At 47.8% G+C, this 16971-nt stretch overlaps 1 protein-coding gene across 2 annotated transcripts in view; it reads left to right on the top strand.

The window, feature by feature from the left end:
- The first annotated feature begins 807 nt into the window (after positions 1-807).
- The window catches only part of AOC1 (amine oxidase copper containing 1), a 176732-nt gene continuing 160568 nt past the window's right edge, over positions 808-16971 (top strand). Inside the window, exons 1-2 of one of the 2 annotated variants that reach the window (XM_085628487.1) lie at positions 888-994; positions 6172-6275. The gene's annotated coding sequence lies outside the window, so the exon portion shown is untranslated. Of the gene's footprint in view, positions 995-6171; positions 6276-16971 lie in introns of both variants that reach the window. The other variant, XM_085628488.1, reaches the window with a different exon arrangement.

The raw sequence follows: 16971 nt of genomic DNA, 5'->3' as shown, positions 1-16971 counted from the left end.
TGCATGTTCCATTCAAATGAATATGTGAATGAATGCAGATATATATGCAAGCTGCGATAGGGTATTACTATAAGAAATACATTAGTATGTACACTCATGTAATATTATACAGCAAATGCACCTTCAGAATGTTGGTGAAGTGCACCACTTTATGTTAATGATATTAAAGCACACAAACATATAATACTATATAATATACTATATGCACGTATACATGGCATAGTTAAGACGTGAAAAAGTGGAGTCAAAATTACGATTCTCCTAGTCTGTACTTATATACTGCTGTACTCCAATCTAGGGTGAGCAATACCGTTATTTGATAAACGATTCAGTGCATTTTAAATGATGCAATAAACATTTTACAGTAATTGAACTAATTAAAACGCACTGCGTTTATGGATAACTATCTCTGGTTCATCCAAGGAACTCATCTGCAAATCTACCTTTATATCTTGAGAACCCTGAAAAGGCCCTCTCACTGCCTGTGTCTGTCTTTGTTTACTGGGTGAAGTGGATGTGCTCACCACCCCACAGCTGACGGAGATTGAGTCGACTCTGGCGCATGCGCCCTGGGGTGAAATTGTCAGTGGCCCCCTTTATCAACGGTCTCTTAACGGATCTTTACCACAGTAGACATGCAATAGACGTTTGGCTACTTCCCAAACCTGCCTGCCTGCCCTGGCCGGGTTCAATGATCAGTGCTTCGGTTATTGAGTGGTTGTTGGCAGTCTGTATGATACAAACACTCAGTCAAGGCCGCCTGGAGCAAACCACCTGAACCCGCCTCCTTGCTGCAGCCAACAGCACCCCTCCCGTTCACAGCAGCTCCTGGGGAGGCGGCCACTGGGACAGTATGGGGCTATAAATGACTGATGAGATAAGGAAGAGGGGAGGAGAGGCGGCTGGATGTGCGAAGTGTGTGTCAGAGAAGCAGCTACTTCATAGCAGTGCAGAGGCTGCGTGCAGAGGCTGCAGGTGTGCCCTCAAGATTCAGGTGAGAGAGATGTCACAGCCAGACAAGGAGCGCAGCTCAGTGGGTTGAGGGCCTGCTGGTGGGATCTGTATGCAACCGGAAAGGACTGACCTCTGCGAGGAACATTCAGCCTTTCCCGCCGTTTAATGTCGATAAAATGATGTCTTGGGAAAACTGGGTGATAATTACGTCTGTTATTTACACCCATTCAGCGATGCGCGCGCATCAGTGCCTTTATCTTTATTAATTGTTGCTCAGGTTTGAAAGATTTTACAGGTTATGGGTGCATGGCGGAGTTCACACGTGCATAGAGTACAATGCTGAAACCACCGAGAAAGTGAAATAAAGGGCGAAAACCTTAGTGTTGAATTGGTCAAATATCTGGTTTTACATTTTAAGAGCTATGGAACAATTCTTTCCTTGACTTTCGCTCGCTTGATGTCATCTCCCTCGGGTAATAATTATGTACAACATACTATGTACCTTGGAAAGTCTTGAAGCAGGCACTACCAAGGATTAACCAAGCCTAGAGGTTTGGTGTATTTTTATCAATGTGACTCTGAACCGTGTATTCTTGTGTGATGACTTGAAGCAGGCGCCGACTACTTTCTAGGAGCCTGGTGTTTGTTAAAGGAGACTTTTTCTGCCAACCCCAGCACTTTCTTTTTAAGGGCTTGCTCTTCACCTACATCTTTATCATTTTCTGTGCTGTTTGCAGCAGACTCCGTCTGCCACCTATTGCTATGTCTTCCTTGGAATGGTGTAAGGACATGCCTAGCAGTCCGATTACATTAGGTGGTATAAAGGGGTGTTACGAGCCCATTGGTGCCCCTCCACATCTTTGAAGAGGGGCAACAGTTACCAGCAGTCGCCTTGGTTTTAACACGTCATCAACAGTCTCCTATTCTTTTTAGGGTGCCCTATTTACCACGAGTCATCCCTTAAACACACTGCATACGTAGAATTATCAGCAAATTTACATGGAATATCTTGCAACGAAACTAAAGGAAAGAATCAAACAGATATGAAGCAGGAAGTTGATCTTAAAGAATATGGCTGTGATCTGAAATACTATACCGAGAAACCTAGACTCAGATGAGATGCTAACTACAAATATGGCAGGAAAACCATGTGATACCATCACACACTGAACTACCAATACTGTTTGGTCAATCAATCACCCAATCAGGGTTTTTAAAGAGCGGCTAATCAGCCGCGAGGGTATCCAGGCACTGAGGGCCTTGCTGCTTTGGGAGGGATCAGTTGAACAGTCAGGTCTAGAGCCCTTTGCATGAGGTGTTTGATGTAAGCTGGTCCTTGATTGTGAAGGGCTTTGTTGGTGTGGATCAACATCGAGAATTGACATCTCTTCTGAATCAGGGGCCAATGAAGCTTCTTGAGGTGGGGTGTGATGTGGGTACATTTGGGGAGGCCGAGGATGAGTCTGGCCCCTTAGTTCTGTATGGTCTGCAGTCTTTTCAGGACATGGGTGGTGATTTCTTAGTAGAGTGCATTGCCGTAGTCCAGCTGGTTGGTGGCTAGAGCTTGAGTGTGGGTTCAATTGGTGTTGGCAGGGAGCCTTTTGAAGATTTTTCAAAGCATGCAAAGAGTGAGGAAGCAGGCGGATGAGACTGCGCTGATCTGACGTTTTTTGGTGAGCTTGCTGTCCTGGATAATGACAAGGTTTCAGGCATGGTCTGTTGGAGTGAGTCCTAATTCGGGAGGCCACCAAGAGTCGTTCCACTGGGAGGTGTTGTTCCCAAAGATCAGTGCTTCTTTTTTGTCGGTGTTGATTTTCAGGCAGTTGCTTTTCATCCAGTCGGTGACGCTCATCATGAACTGCGGAAGTTGGCCTTTGAGGTGAAGGGGCCTTTTGAGAGCAAGAGAATAAGCTTGATGCAGCCGTGGTCTCTCTGCATTGTCCCTCGGAATCCCCTTTTACATGGCCCCACCACTACCTGCATGGACCGCGGCTGGCTGGATGTCATCTTAGTAGGATATGGTAGGCAAATTCTCTGGGTTTCCTCCAGGTGAGGAAGAAGGTGATCCATTTAAGGGCGTCTCCTTGGATGCCAATCTGATGAAGCCTCTTGATAAGGGTGTGGTGGGATATGGTGCTGAACACTGCTGAGAGGTCGAGGAGGATTAGGGCTGCTGTTTCTCCCCGGTCAAGGAGGGTTCTGATGTCATAGGTGGCAGAGATCAGGGCGGTTTCAGTGCTATGGTTGGTGTTGAATCCAGTTTGGTAGATGTCCAGAAGATTGTTGTTCTCCAGGTGTTTTGTGAGTAGGTGGTTGATGGTGTTTTTGAGGACTCTGTCGGAAAGGGGAGCAGAGAGATGGGACAGTAGTTCTTGAGTTCGCTAAGGTCTACGGATGGTTTGATAAGGGGTTTGACTTTTGCATGTTACCAATTTTCAGGGAAGGTGGCAGTGGTGATGGTTGTGTTGAAAATGGTGGTGAGCTCATTGCTGATTTTTTTCTCCTGAGGGTGAAAATGTCATGGGGACATGGGTCCATGGATGCTCCGAAGAGGACGGAGCTCATTACTGTGGTGTTATGCGTGGTGAGCTGGTCCCAGGTGGTGAGTAGGTGGTCGGGGTTAGCATCTGTGGTAGCGAGGAGGCTGTAGCGGTATGAGGGGGTGAGTTGGGGTTCAAAGTGTTTGCAGACGGTGGAAATCTTGTTATGGAAACAGTCCATCAGGTTATTGCAAAGTTCCTGGGTAGAGGTGATAATGTTTTCGAAGACTTTGGTGTTGGAGGGCTTTCTGACAATGTTGAAGAGTTCTCTGCTGTGGTTACCACTGGCTTCAATGCTGTCAGCCAGGGAGCTCCTCTTTGGCTATTTTAGGAGGTGGTGGTATTGCTTGAGGGATATCTTGAAGGTGTCTTACTCTGTGGGCTCCCTGCTGGTGTGCCATTTCCTTTCAAGTCGTTTGCAGTTGCGTTTCATGGTTCTCAATTCCATGGTGTACCAAATGGCCTGTTTGATGGATCTCTCGAGTTTGGTGTGCTTGATGGGGCAACTCTATCAGCACAGGCAGAGACATTCTTGACAGTCTATTCTAAGTTTGTTGCAGTGTCAGGTTGGGAGGTGTTAAGGACGTCGGTCCACTGGCTCTTTGACACTTTGTTCCATCTGCGGTGTGACATGCTGGTTGGCTTGCTGGTGATGCCAGGGAATCCTGAGATGGCAAAGTGGACAGTGGCACTGTCTGTCCATTTGAGCTCGATAACATGACTATATTTGACTCTGTCGCTGGCCGTGAAGATGGTGGTCAAGCATGTGTCCTGCGTTGTGTATGGGGTTAGTGACTAGCTGAGTGAGGCTGATGTTGTTCATGCTTTCAAGGTAGCTGGTAGTGTTGGTGTCGTTGAGGCCATTGAGGTGACAATTGAGGTCTCCAAGATAGATGTAATGTCCAAAGTCATTTATGAGCGGGCGATGAAGTCGGGGATGGCGTTGCAGAAAATCGGGCGTGGTCCTGGAGGTTTGTTGGTAAGGGTGCCTCTGATGGGGGTTTTGCCATCAGTTTGGAGTTGGAAATTGAAGTGTTCTTTGATTGTGTGGTGTTGTAAGCGGTGGTGGTGCAGTGGATGATGATGATTTTTCATCTGTGTTTGTGTATGTGGTCCTGGTGAGCTATCTTTTAGCCGTTGGGAGTTGCCGAGCAGATATCGGGAGCAGTTGTGGGGTTGAGACAGGCCTCGTGAGGAAGATGATGGTGTGAGGGAAGTGATGTGTCCCAGATCTCGGTGGCGTGCTTGTAGAGTGATTGTGTGGTGAGTAGCAGGCAGTGGAGTTGTTCCAAGGCAGTCATGGTCGGTGTGGTGGTGGTTGCCATGCATGCGACAGCTCCAGTTTTGCAGGAGAAGAGACAGTGCCAGCAGGTAAAAGGTCCAACCATAGATCGTGAACAAGTGCGGCAGCAGATGTTGTTGAAAAGTCTGGGGTCCAGGGCTCAGTGGCAGTGTATTTTTGTGTAGCGGAGAGCCAGGGTTCCTGCCACTGTGCATGGTCTAGGCACGGACGGGCGAAGATGGGCGAGCCTTTGGCGCGCATGCTGCATGTGTCCGCTGCATGGCTGCGCTGCAGCCTCCTCCAGAAGGTCTTGGGAGGGGGAAGAGGAGCTGAGGCGGTGGGATTGAGCAGGCAGAAAGCTTGAGGGAAACGGTGGGAAAAGAGCAGGTAGGAGAGCGGTAAAGCAAGAACCAGCACAAAACCAGAAAAGGAGGAAAATACAAAGAAAAAATTCAGATGCAGAAAGACCGCAAATAAAGAATGCAGGAAAGCCAAAAAACTGAGGTGTAAACATAAGGTATTACAGGGCATTTCAACAAGGTTAAAACAACAACAAGAAATAAGCAGAGAAATACAGCAGAGAAAAAATACAGGAATGCCACAAAAATAAGGTGAAAACGGAGACTATTACAGGACAGAAATGTCAAGACAAATCAACAAGTCAGTCAAGGGGTGAAAAAGAATGAACAACTGTTTATGTTGCAGCAAGGGGGAGCTGGTGGTCGAGCTGCGCCCTCCTTAAAGTGAGTACTGGGTGGAGCACTGAGGCGATGGGTGGAGCACGTGGGAAGTGGGAGAGAAAAGGCGGAAAAAGAATGGGCCGGAGAGCAGGGAAGCGAGAACTGGCACAAACCAGAAATGGCAGAGAAATTATACAGCAAAGCCAAAAAACTACGGTGAAAACAGAGGGTATTTGAAGGCAGAAATGACAAGGCAAAACAACAAGGCACTCATGAATAACTGTTCATACATCAGCAAGAGGGTGCTGGTATGAGGACCATACCTCATGGTAACTTCCCTGACTGGCTAAATTGGAAGTTAGTCTGAACTTGTAAGGAGCATCTTAGTGATTTAGATATGCTGCTGAAATTGTAGTGATATAAGAAGGATGGGTGTCAACATACACATGGACTTTCTTAGCCTTTTTAAACCTCAAATTGTACAGCGGACAGACTGTGGACCTCTCCACCGCATGAAAATAACAATAGTTGCTCAAGTAATAGAGGTGAACAAGATCTAAATTAGATAATACTTATCTTGGCCCACTTAATGGGTGAAATCTAAATAATATGCATGCCAGACCCTAGAATGTTTGCACTTCTTTGCGCTTCTTCGCTCTCCTCGTTAAACCTCACCCCGATTCCTCCACTGCTTTTTACTCCCTTGACTGCCAAGATGACATCAAGTTGAAGTGGAAAGCTCCAGGAATTTGCCAGTGATGCTGGAACAATTTTCAGAGAGGGGGTGCTGCGGCCAATGTTACATCACTGAAGTCACAGGTACTGTCGAAATTCCAAGCATCACATAAAGCAAATGTATTTTGCAGGACAGTATTGAGAGTCTAGTATGTTGCTGGTGGTTCTTTTTGGAAAACACTGTAGCAAATATTTTGCAATAGCATGGTAGCACAATATCATTTAGAGACAACACATTTTCCATTGATTTGGCCACTAAATTTGCTCAGACGTTTGATTTTTACTCATAAAAATGCACAAATGATAATGTGTGGAAATATGGTTTCAGGAAACAAGTATGTCTTTAATTATTTTGATTCTGTTTAACTCTTGTTTCCATCACACTTCAGAATTACAAAACATGTGCTTCCTTTGTGCTTTCAGAACTGATGGTATAGTCTGGTCTGAATTTACAGGCATTTAAATTTTATTATGTGCTAGAATAATGACATCTACTGTACCCCTGCAAGATTGCAACATAGTTCATGTTACTAAATTATCTTGCTTTTCAGTTAGAGAAAGTAAACACCAATCTCCATGGCAAAATATTAAACAACCATTGGCCAGAATGTATTGCCTGACAATTGACCTCTGTCTCTGAAGCACAGCAAATCTTACCAAATAAAAACAAAATTTAAAGACATCTTTATTGCTCATTCACCTTCTAAATTCCAGCTTCGTTACTTTGGGGGGTGCTGCAGCAACACTACTTCTAGCATCTATGCTCAGAGCAGAGGTGGAGCAGGAAACATGTACCGGATGCAGAGAACTAGCGGGCAGTGGCGACTTAGAGCGAGGCGAAAGCCCAGAGAGAGAGCCCGGTGCTGCCTGGGGAGCGTGGAGCTACATATTCCTACAGGGATCAGAGGAGGAAAAGGGCCGAGGCTGAGCACCTAGATCAGATCTACGGGGCCCAGAAGATGGCGCCCAGGCTGATGAGCGGAGAAGTGTCTGCCAAAAGGAGGCCTTGCTTTGACTCCTGGAGATCATTCATTGACTGAGACCAAGGAGTGCCGAGAAGGGCACTGCACTTCAGGTATCAGTGAACCCCCAATACTGATTGATTAGTAAAAAATCGCTGCATTGCAAATACTCATGAACACGGCACCACTGGTACATTGGGCTCTGCATCGACTGCTCATGCCTGCAATTGGACTTCCTGACCCCATTACCTCAGGGCAACATGAAAAATGTCTTTCAAGCGTGAGGAAGAATGGATTGGAGTCTGGTACAGGCTAAATAGGGCAAATAGAGCTGATGACAAGTCAGTAGGACGTTTTTGTGTTGCCAGTGCAAAAGTTAATTGTGGGAGCCTGACCCAAAGATCCTGGTTTCCAACCTGGCCTCCCAGTGTGATCAAACTGTGAGTGACCCTGGGCAACAACTTTTCCATGATCCTCATATGTAAGAGCACATTGAAATAAGATGGTTCAGGATGCACATTCTACAAGGCATATGATTTAATAGACCATAATGTTGCTCCAGCTAAAAACAAGATCTCGTATATGAGGCAAAAGACAAATGCCTTGATTCTTGAATCATTAATAAAATTGTAGGGTAGAAAAACATGGGGTTATAAGATTCCAACAGTGCCATTCAGTGCAGTGAAGTAATCTAATGCATCATAGAGAAACAATCCAAAATATATATTTTTTAAATGGAAATGTTCATACCTCAGCTACAAATTAAGAGGCAAGTAGTGACACTTGCACCAGGGCCAGTGCAGAAATTCCAGGCAGAGCTAAGAGCTGTTCCTGTCAGCCTCCAAGGCAACACACTTCTAAAAAGGTTGCAAAAGATGGGTGGGCACTAAGAATTATGAGACCTGTCCCTCACCGCCTCATATCAGTGCCCTTTTTAGGTCGAGCCTGGGCTGCGCATGCCCTGCTCTGTGATGCATGCAGTATTGAGGTAGGTACTTGAAGCTCCGCCCACTCGCCACCCATATTTTTCATTGTCATTGTCTACTGTAAACTGTGGCTGTTCAATACTTAGTAGTCCCTCCTTAGTACCGCCATGTCTCATTTTTTAACCTCCCTTGACGACACCCCCTGTTACGTGTGTTGTTTCTCGGTAGGATTTAATTACAGCCTCCGAGCACTATTTTCTCAAATAGCTTTGTTCTGCCTGCTGTGCAGGCAGGACACTCTCCATCCTTATGCTTTTTACAGCATTTTATAGCACGCATTTGCAATGCAAACGGTCTCACATTTGCGAGAGTCTAAGCTATTGGCATTGTAAATGACAATGCCTTTTATTTATCTGTTTTAAAAATAACACATAAATAAAAGGCATTGTCATTTACAATGCCAAGAGCTCAAACACTCGTAAATGTGAGTTCTATTGCATTGCAAATGCTTGTTGTACTGGTTCCGCGGCGGAAGATCTGTGCGTATTGGGCATGCAGAGCACGGTCTGAAGGTGAATGCATGCCTGCCGCAGGGAGCAGGGCTTGTCAGCAGGTCTCCTAGCGTGGGCTATGCCACACTCTGAAACATGCTGCCCATGCCAACTGCCTCACCCACAGCGTGCCGCACGCCCTCTTCAAGGATCGAGGCCTCAGGTACCTTGCCTCCCACCTTTCTGACAGTGGTGATTGGCAGTGAGAGAACCATCTATTAGAGTGGAGATCTGGCCTGGCTAAGAAGATTAGTAATATAGTAATATAGGGAAAGCTGTGAGAGCTGTTGAAGGCAATGTGGAGGGGTGGTGGACAAGGTGGCAAGTATGTAGTATGGGAGCAAGAGCAGTCAGCAAGCAAAATTCAGATGTTGAAGCGCCAGGCTAAGGAATCTTGTACCGAGAAATAGGATGTGTGATATCCTTCATGCCGGGTGATAGAGACCTTGACCCTGGTGGAGAACAAGCCTGAACATCTTGAAAACTTGCATGATAAACCCTTCCTCTCCGTGCATGCCGGGATAGGATCTCTGCCCCAATACGGGCTGAATCCTTACTGCAAGGCATGTGTGAGGTGTTTCTGAGTACATGTTGTGCGTTGTGCACTTCAGTTGCCGCAGACATCACATGTGCTAATGCAGAAACAGTTAGCACTGTAATGGTGGACCCTATGGTTTTGGAGTGGGGGAAAGGTCACTGAAAGTGGCAGTCAAGATGGCCACAGTCTTTTTTTCCCCAAGGACAGACTCCTTCTCTTTCCTGACTGAAATGCTGCGACACATTTGAGCAAAAAGGCCCCTTATGGTAAAGAGTGGATTGATGGATAGAAGTATTGTAGCCTCTGTGGGCATCTCAGCAAACATGCTAACAGACTCAAAGGGGATAATATATGTGTTTACGCAGATGGACTCTGCTAGGGCCTTTCTTGAAAGGTTTAGCCTCTGGAGATGGCAGGCGAAGCTTCAATGCAGTTGTTGAGTTGCTTTTCTGAGGTTCAATTTAGAGGATAATGTGGGTGTGGGACCTATTTGTGTACTGCGGGAAATGAGAAACTGTGGGCCATATTTATGGTAAAGTCACAAAGTGCAGCACAGCAAGTCACCTTGCCGTGCTGCGCTGCCTGACTGGGAAATGCCAGGAATGTGCCATATTTCAAATATATTCCTGTCACTGCGCTGGATTAAATATCAATCAGGGTCAGAGCTTCTGACAGAAATAGCACCAGACGTCACTAATTATTTTGCCTCTTATATTCAAAATGACCCTCGGTGCAGCAGGTCTGGGATGTGACCCATATACATCCCAAAGACAGTTACAGAACCATCATAAACATACTAGAAGATAACACTGCAGCTGGCACTGTTTTGGCTGCTTAGCACCAACACACATGCCCTTACACCATGGTGCGTGGGCGCTTGCGTTGTAAGGAGGATTATTTTGTGCGGTAAGGGGCTCCTTCCTGCACAGAGACAATCCCCTGAGGTACTTTCCTCTTTCTATGTTTGCTGCAGAATGCAGCACACATAGAAAAAGGAAGTAACAATGAGATATACAGATATTTCTCCTTGTTACACCTCACCTGGGAAGGCATAGCATTTTGGCGCATTCCCAGGTCGACCACTTTTGGTAAATCTGGGACTGCGTCAAAACCCATAGTTATTGCGTGGGAACACCCACACAACTCCCATGGAAGGTGGCCTTGCGCCTCTTGATAAAATGCATTTTGGCTTGTGTTGCGCATGCACCACGTTGCGTGGTGCAAGAGTGACGCAACTCTAGTCATAAATATGCCCTTGTATTCATGCCAAAGTGGATGGCACGGTTTGTAGGACGTATGTAAAAGTACAATACCAATTTTTTAAACCTAAACAATAAGGTCCCATTAGTATAGGAATCTGTTTCGTTACAGTATCAAGGTGCGAGGAATAACATACATTTTAAAGTTGGTCCTTCTGTAATTTAGACTGCAGCTACCACTATTGGTTTCATTCTTTGTAGGACGTGCTGGTAGCCTGACTACCCAACAATACACAGAGGCTCTCACTTCAAGGGGACCCCAGATGTCCCCATTAGTTCCCTGTCCACGGAATAATGGTTACCGGTGGTCCTGGTAAATAAGGAGCCAAGGTAATTCCAGGAATTAGTGGCTTATTTATGAGCCCCTTGCGACAATTTTGCGCCTCCGTTGCATCACTTTTCATTACGCAGCCGTGGCATAAACAATGTGCCATGTTGCCCCATATTTACAAGATGATGCATCCAGGCAGATGCGTCAACTTGTAAAGCCCTTCGCCACATTATACCTGCATCAGGTGTAATGTATGCAGGGTGGGCATTCCCAAGCAACAAAGCCTTGTAGGAGTGGCGCAATGAAATCTATCAGATTTCACTGCGCCACTTCTAGGACGCCACTGTGTCAAAACCTTACTCCTGCCTCGTAGTAGGCATTTGAGTGACTCAGTTCTATGTGTGTGGGACTACCTCATGCATTGCTGGAGTTGTGTCATGCCTGCGACACAATTACATAAATACATGACTTTTGTGCTGACAGATAAGTCAGGATTCCTGATGCATCGGTCACTGCTTGGGAAATGGACCGCCGTACAGTAAATACAGCGCATCCATCGTGTCGCAAGGATGGTGCAGTGAAAACTGTTGCATCGCTGTTTTCACGCAGCGATGCAACAGTTTTCATAAACAAGACCCTACGAGTTTTTGCATTGGTTTTTTCATGACACAGAGAAATATTTGACCGGAAAATACCGCAATTTTTAATTCTGCTGATCCTGGTAACTGCTATTAATTAAATGGCCAATTGTAAATAGGTGTGAAAAGGGGTGTGTCAGCCTCCTTCAGCCACTATTTGCTTGAAATGTCATTCCCATTTGGCATCAAGCCAAAGAAGGATTGTGCAGGGTTCCATTTTGCACTGGTGATTAGCAAATAAGTCAGTTTGAGACACACTGCAGAGTGAGGTAAACAGCAATGCCTCTTCCCTCACTTCCATTCATTACAAAATGAGGACATCCTGCCTGCTAGAAATGGGGCCTCTAGTTGGCAATGGTTTGCACCTTAGTCCAAGTAGAGACCCTTCTTCCTAGTCAGGGTAAGGGGGATACACTTCTAAAATAACCCCTGCTCACCCCCTTGGTAGCTTGGCACGAGCAGACAGGCTTATCTCAGAATCAGTGTGTAAAGCATTTGTGCACACATACAGTAATACAGTTAAAACACTACAAATGGACACCGCATCAGTTTACAAAAATAAGTCATCTTTATCTAAACCAAACAAGACCATAAAGGCAAAAATCCACAAAACAGTTATCAAGATATTACTTAAAAAGTACAAATAGTTCTGTCCGTAGCAAACTATAGATGCCACTTTTCAACACATAGGGGGTCATTATAATGGCGGAAGGACCGCCACCGCCAGCCATGCGGTGGCGGGCCTTCCGCCATCAGACCGCGATTTCCCCCACCACATTACAATGGCGAGGGATCCAGACTGCGACTGTGGCAGACGCAAAGACCATCCGCCACGAAACCGCCACAGGCAATCGTTCCAATTGCCTGACGGAGCGGTCTGCATCCATAAAATGGTGGCGGTGCCTAGCAGGCACCGCCCGCCAAATTAGGATGCTGTCTTCAGCCAGCCTTTCTGTGGCGGGTAAACCGCCATTGCAAGGCTGGCGGGCATTGGTTTTGGGGGCCCGTTGTGGGCCCCACTTGTGTCTGGGGGTGGTGTTTGTGCACTGGGGGGTACCCATGGCCCCCCTACATTTCACTGCACCAAGTGGCAGGCACCGTGTGGTACCTTGCCACGTAGTGCAGTGAAATGCACAACATGCATTTTGAACATCATGGTGGGTGCTGCATTCAGCTGCACCCGCCGCAATGTTATAGTGCAAAATGCGACATGTGCGGGACCACCGCATGTATTGCGGACGGTCCCGGTCACCACCACGATGGTGGTCAGACACCAGTCCGTCCACCATCGTAATCGGGATCCTAAGTGTCTTCGATGTGTCAAAATCATAAACAAAAACTGCCGCAGGGAAGGTTATGCGTCGGTTCCTTACGCCCAGGGAAGGTGATGCATCGGTTCCTTACTCCAGGGGAAGTGATGCATCGGTTCCTTACTGCCACGCAGGGGAGGTGATGGGTCGGTTCCTTACTGAAGGGGAGGCGATGCGTTGGTTTCTTACTGTGTGGGGAAGTGATACATCAGTTTCATACTGCCGCCTCAGTGTTAATGTAGGACTTGGTTCCCTTGTACGATGCATGGGGTTCAGGGATGCACCCATTCTCGATGCATTTGTCACCCTGAGTGGGAAGGGTATGCCCAGACGTGGTCCCGTGCTCACCATGCCACTGGAGTCAAGCTATCCTGGCTGATGAGGGGTGAAACCCCAAAACCGGTCCTAGGATGCTTGTTTCCTGTCCAGAGAGGACCTGGCTTGGCAGTTCGGGCTGGACTGTTCCCATGAGGCACAGGGTCTATCTAGACTGTTTTGCACATGGCTGAGTTCAAACTGGAATGGCATGGTAAGCAAAAAAACGATGGATTTAGGCCCAGATCTCGGTACTTGGGTGGATGTATGACATTGTTCTGTATTCTGTCCATCAACTGTTCTTTTTGCGGTTCTTGATGCTGTGGCGGCAAGGGTGCTGCGTTGGTCTCTCCAGCTGCGGTCACACGATGCGTTGGTTCTTGCAGCCTGTGTCGGAATTGGTATGGTGATCTCGGACTTCGGAGGTCAATGCACGGGATTCGGCGTGCAGTGATTTCTCCAGCCACAGGCAGGCGCTGTGTCAGTTTCTTCAGCGGCACGATGGTGATGCATGGAAATTCTTCCTGCACGACGACGATGCATCGGGAACGGTTGCGGATGCAACATGCTTCTTCAGTTGCTTCTCTTTTCCCAGCCCCCAGTAGCAGGCACAACTTCCAGAGTCCTAGCACAGTAACAAGCCCCTCTTGGCAGGTCAGAACTCCCAGCAAGGAAGTTCAGGGGAGCTAGTGGTATAGACTATTTTGTCCCTGATACTTCAGAACAGGAGGCAAGCTCTAAATCAAGCCCTTGGAGATCTTCTTCAAACAGGATACACAGCAAAGCATTTGTCCTCTCCTTGGCAGAAACAGCCACTGCAGGCCAACCCCAGACCGCACACAGCAAAGGGGCAGTATTTCTCCTTCAGCTTTCTCAGCTTTTCTCCTTGGCAGAGGTTCCTCTTGAGTCCAGAAGTAATCTAAAGTTCTGGGGTCTGGGCCCCAATATTTATATTCAAATTCTCTGTGTTCTCTTGTGGCAGAGAGGCTCTATGCTCAGTCAAAACCAGTTCTGTCCTCTCTGGTCCAGCTTCCCGACAGGAGGTGGAGACAGCATTGTGTAAGCCGGACCAGGCCCATTCAGGTGAAAAGAAATCTCCTACCCCTACTTTAAATGCAGCCCAGGTCTATTCAGCTCGGACCTGACTCATCCAGGAGAGGCAGGACACACCTCAACCCCTCACTGGCTGTCTACATTGAATGCACATCCCCAGCCCCTGTAACTCCAAAGCCAGACATTCAATCCACAAACCAGCAAAGACACACAGGATGGCTAAGCAAGAAAATACCTACTTTCTAAAAGTGGTATTTTCAAATACACTATAAACAAATCATCTCTACTAAAATATGCATTTTTATATTCTGCGTTCAGGCACACTGAACTCCATCTTTCTACTGTGTCCCAATGGGAAGTTATACTTATAAGATGTTATAAATAAACACCCATTCTATCCTATGGGACAGATAGCCTTTCAATTGTGAAAAACAAATTTCACTGTATTTTATGATCAGGACATGTCACACACATCAGTACATGTCCTACCTTTCTCATACACGGCACCCTGACCACAGGGGTACTTTGGGCCTACCTTAGGAGTGACTCACATGTAATAAAAGGGAAGGTTACGGCCTGGCAAGTGGGTGCATTTGCCAGGTCGACATCGCAGTAGAGACTGCACACAGACACTGCAGTGGCAGGTCTGAGACCCCTTTGAAAGGCTGCTTGTGTGAGTGGCACAATCAGTACTGCATTCCCACTAGCAGTATTTGACTTACAGGCCCTGGGCACACTGAGTGCACTGTACTAGGGACTTAATAGTAAGTCAAAACAAGCCAATAATGGAAACACCAATCCATAATAACAATTTACACAGAGAGCATATGCACTTTAGCACTGATGAGCAGTGGTTACGTGCCCAGAGTCCTAAAAGCAACAAAAACAGGGTCAAAAACAGGAGGCCCAAAAGCAAAAAGTCTGGGGCTAAACCCACTGGAAAAGCCAGATCTAACATAACCCCCTTCCAACCTAAAGCCAGGGTAGACTAACCTATCCCTTGATTGACTTCCATGCTTAGGGCAATAGAACCTAGACCTAGCCCACAACAGCAGGGGCATGTTCTGTTCTGCGCCTTGCTGAATCCAGTTGGATCCCTTTGTTCATACTCTCAGGGACCACTAAGCTAACCCATGGGGCACCCTCCTTTTCACCTGTAGACCCTATCTGTGCAGTGTCTAAACTTATTTTGCTCACAGATCTGTCAAAGCAGGCAGACAATAGCCACATGGCCAGCACAGTGGCGTGGCCCAGGCCACCCCCAGGGTGTGACTTCTACCCCCCCCCCCCAGGGACTACTCTGTCCATCAGGACAGAAAGCCACAGTGGTTGCTGACAGCTGTCAGTGCAGAGAGCCAGGCCCCAGGCCTTTCATGGTTCTCTAACCCCTGTGGCGTCAGAGAGTGGGAAGCAGTAGCCCCAGGTGCCTAGCACCCTTTGTCCACTCTCCCTTTTGTTAGGTCAGGGATGTCATCCTGACACTAACCCACCAGCTTAGGGTCTGTACCCTGAGACTGGACAGAAGACGGTGTGACCTCTCACACATCTCGTCCTCCCTGGGGCTCCGTACCCACCCACCTGGAGAGGGACTCCAGAAATGTCAGGGTACCTGTGGCAGGTGTCTTGCACAATTCTCTCACCAGTTCACGGGTGCTATCCTGCAACTGGTACACCAGCCTAGGGTCTGTACCCTGAGGCTGAACAAGGGATTGGGGTGGACTCTCAGACGCCCTGTTCTCCTTCCTGGGGCTCTGCATTCTCCCACCTGGAGAGGTACCCTCAGATTTGAGACTTGTCAGGGCGCCTGTGGCAGGTGTCCTGCCCAATTCCCTCACCAGTTCAAGGGTGCTTTCCTGCAACTGGTACCCCAGCCTAGAGGTTGTACCCTTAAGCTGGGCAGGTGTCAGGGGTGAGGCTGCCCTCTCCCCACCCCTTCTGCTTGGGCCCTGCGCCCTCCCACCTAGAGCGGTGCCCCCACAAGACAAACCAGTAGGGGAACTGTTAGCAGTCACCCCTTAATCCAGGTCAGGGAGGACACCCTGAACCTAGCCCTCCAACCCAGGATCTGTACCCTTATGCTGGACCTGTGTCTGGCAACCCAGGACTTCCGGAGGTACACCAAACCCCCCCAACAGAAATGCACTCCTAATGAGTTGTGCATGAGTCTGCCTGGCACAGGTCTCCAGCCTCCTGTCCATCTGACAGAGCATGAAGACCCCCTAGGCCAGAAGTGGACTCACCAGAGCCAGTCCTTGGGTGCTCTGACCTCAGAGCTGGCAACCCCTGACCCACTGGTCCTTCCACTGGGGACAGCGTCACCCCCTCACGCCTCTCTCTGGACTCACGCACCCTCCTAACGGAAGAAGGGCTGCCAGACACCAGAACTGGTGGAGTGCTTGTTACAGCCCCCCCTCAGATCACCTGACACCTCGGGATTTCCCTCAGGGGATGATCTCCAGTTACAGACCAGGCCCCCCTCCTGGTGTTCCCTCATGGAACCAACCAGGCCTTTAGACTGGGTTTCGGGCAGCTCGGTACACAGCTCACTCCTACTCCTTCTCCTCTCAGACAGGACATGGAACCCTACACCTCCCAATACTCTGGTACCTATCTGGGCTACCACAACCCTCCCCTTCCTCACTTGGTTGGGGAAAATCTGAGCCACCTCCTTCAGGATCACCCCAAATGCTTCTTCAAACCCCCTGGAATCCACCAAAAGGTCTGCCTCCAGTGCAAGCTCTCTTGGGTCACATAACTCATATTCCACCAGGTGTTGGCATGCTCTGGACGACAGGGACTTAAAATATGCTCTCCAAGAATTGAATCTTACAGCCCCATACAGATGTTAACCAAGCTACTCCTTGCCTTACCATCCAGTGCCTCGCACAAGTACCTCACATCACTCTCCTGACACTGGCAAGACAGTGTCTGACTGTCTGTCGCTCAACTCAAACTCT

Source organism: Triturus cristatus, chromosome 10, assembly GCF_964204655.1.
Source record: "Triturus cristatus chromosome 10, aTriCri1.1, whole genome shotgun sequence".
Taxonomy (NCBI): Eukaryota; Metazoa; Chordata; class Amphibia; order Caudata; family Salamandridae; genus Triturus; species Triturus cristatus.
Note: the sequence above shows the minus strand (reverse complement) of the source record. Positions and strands in the feature narration are given on the sequence as shown.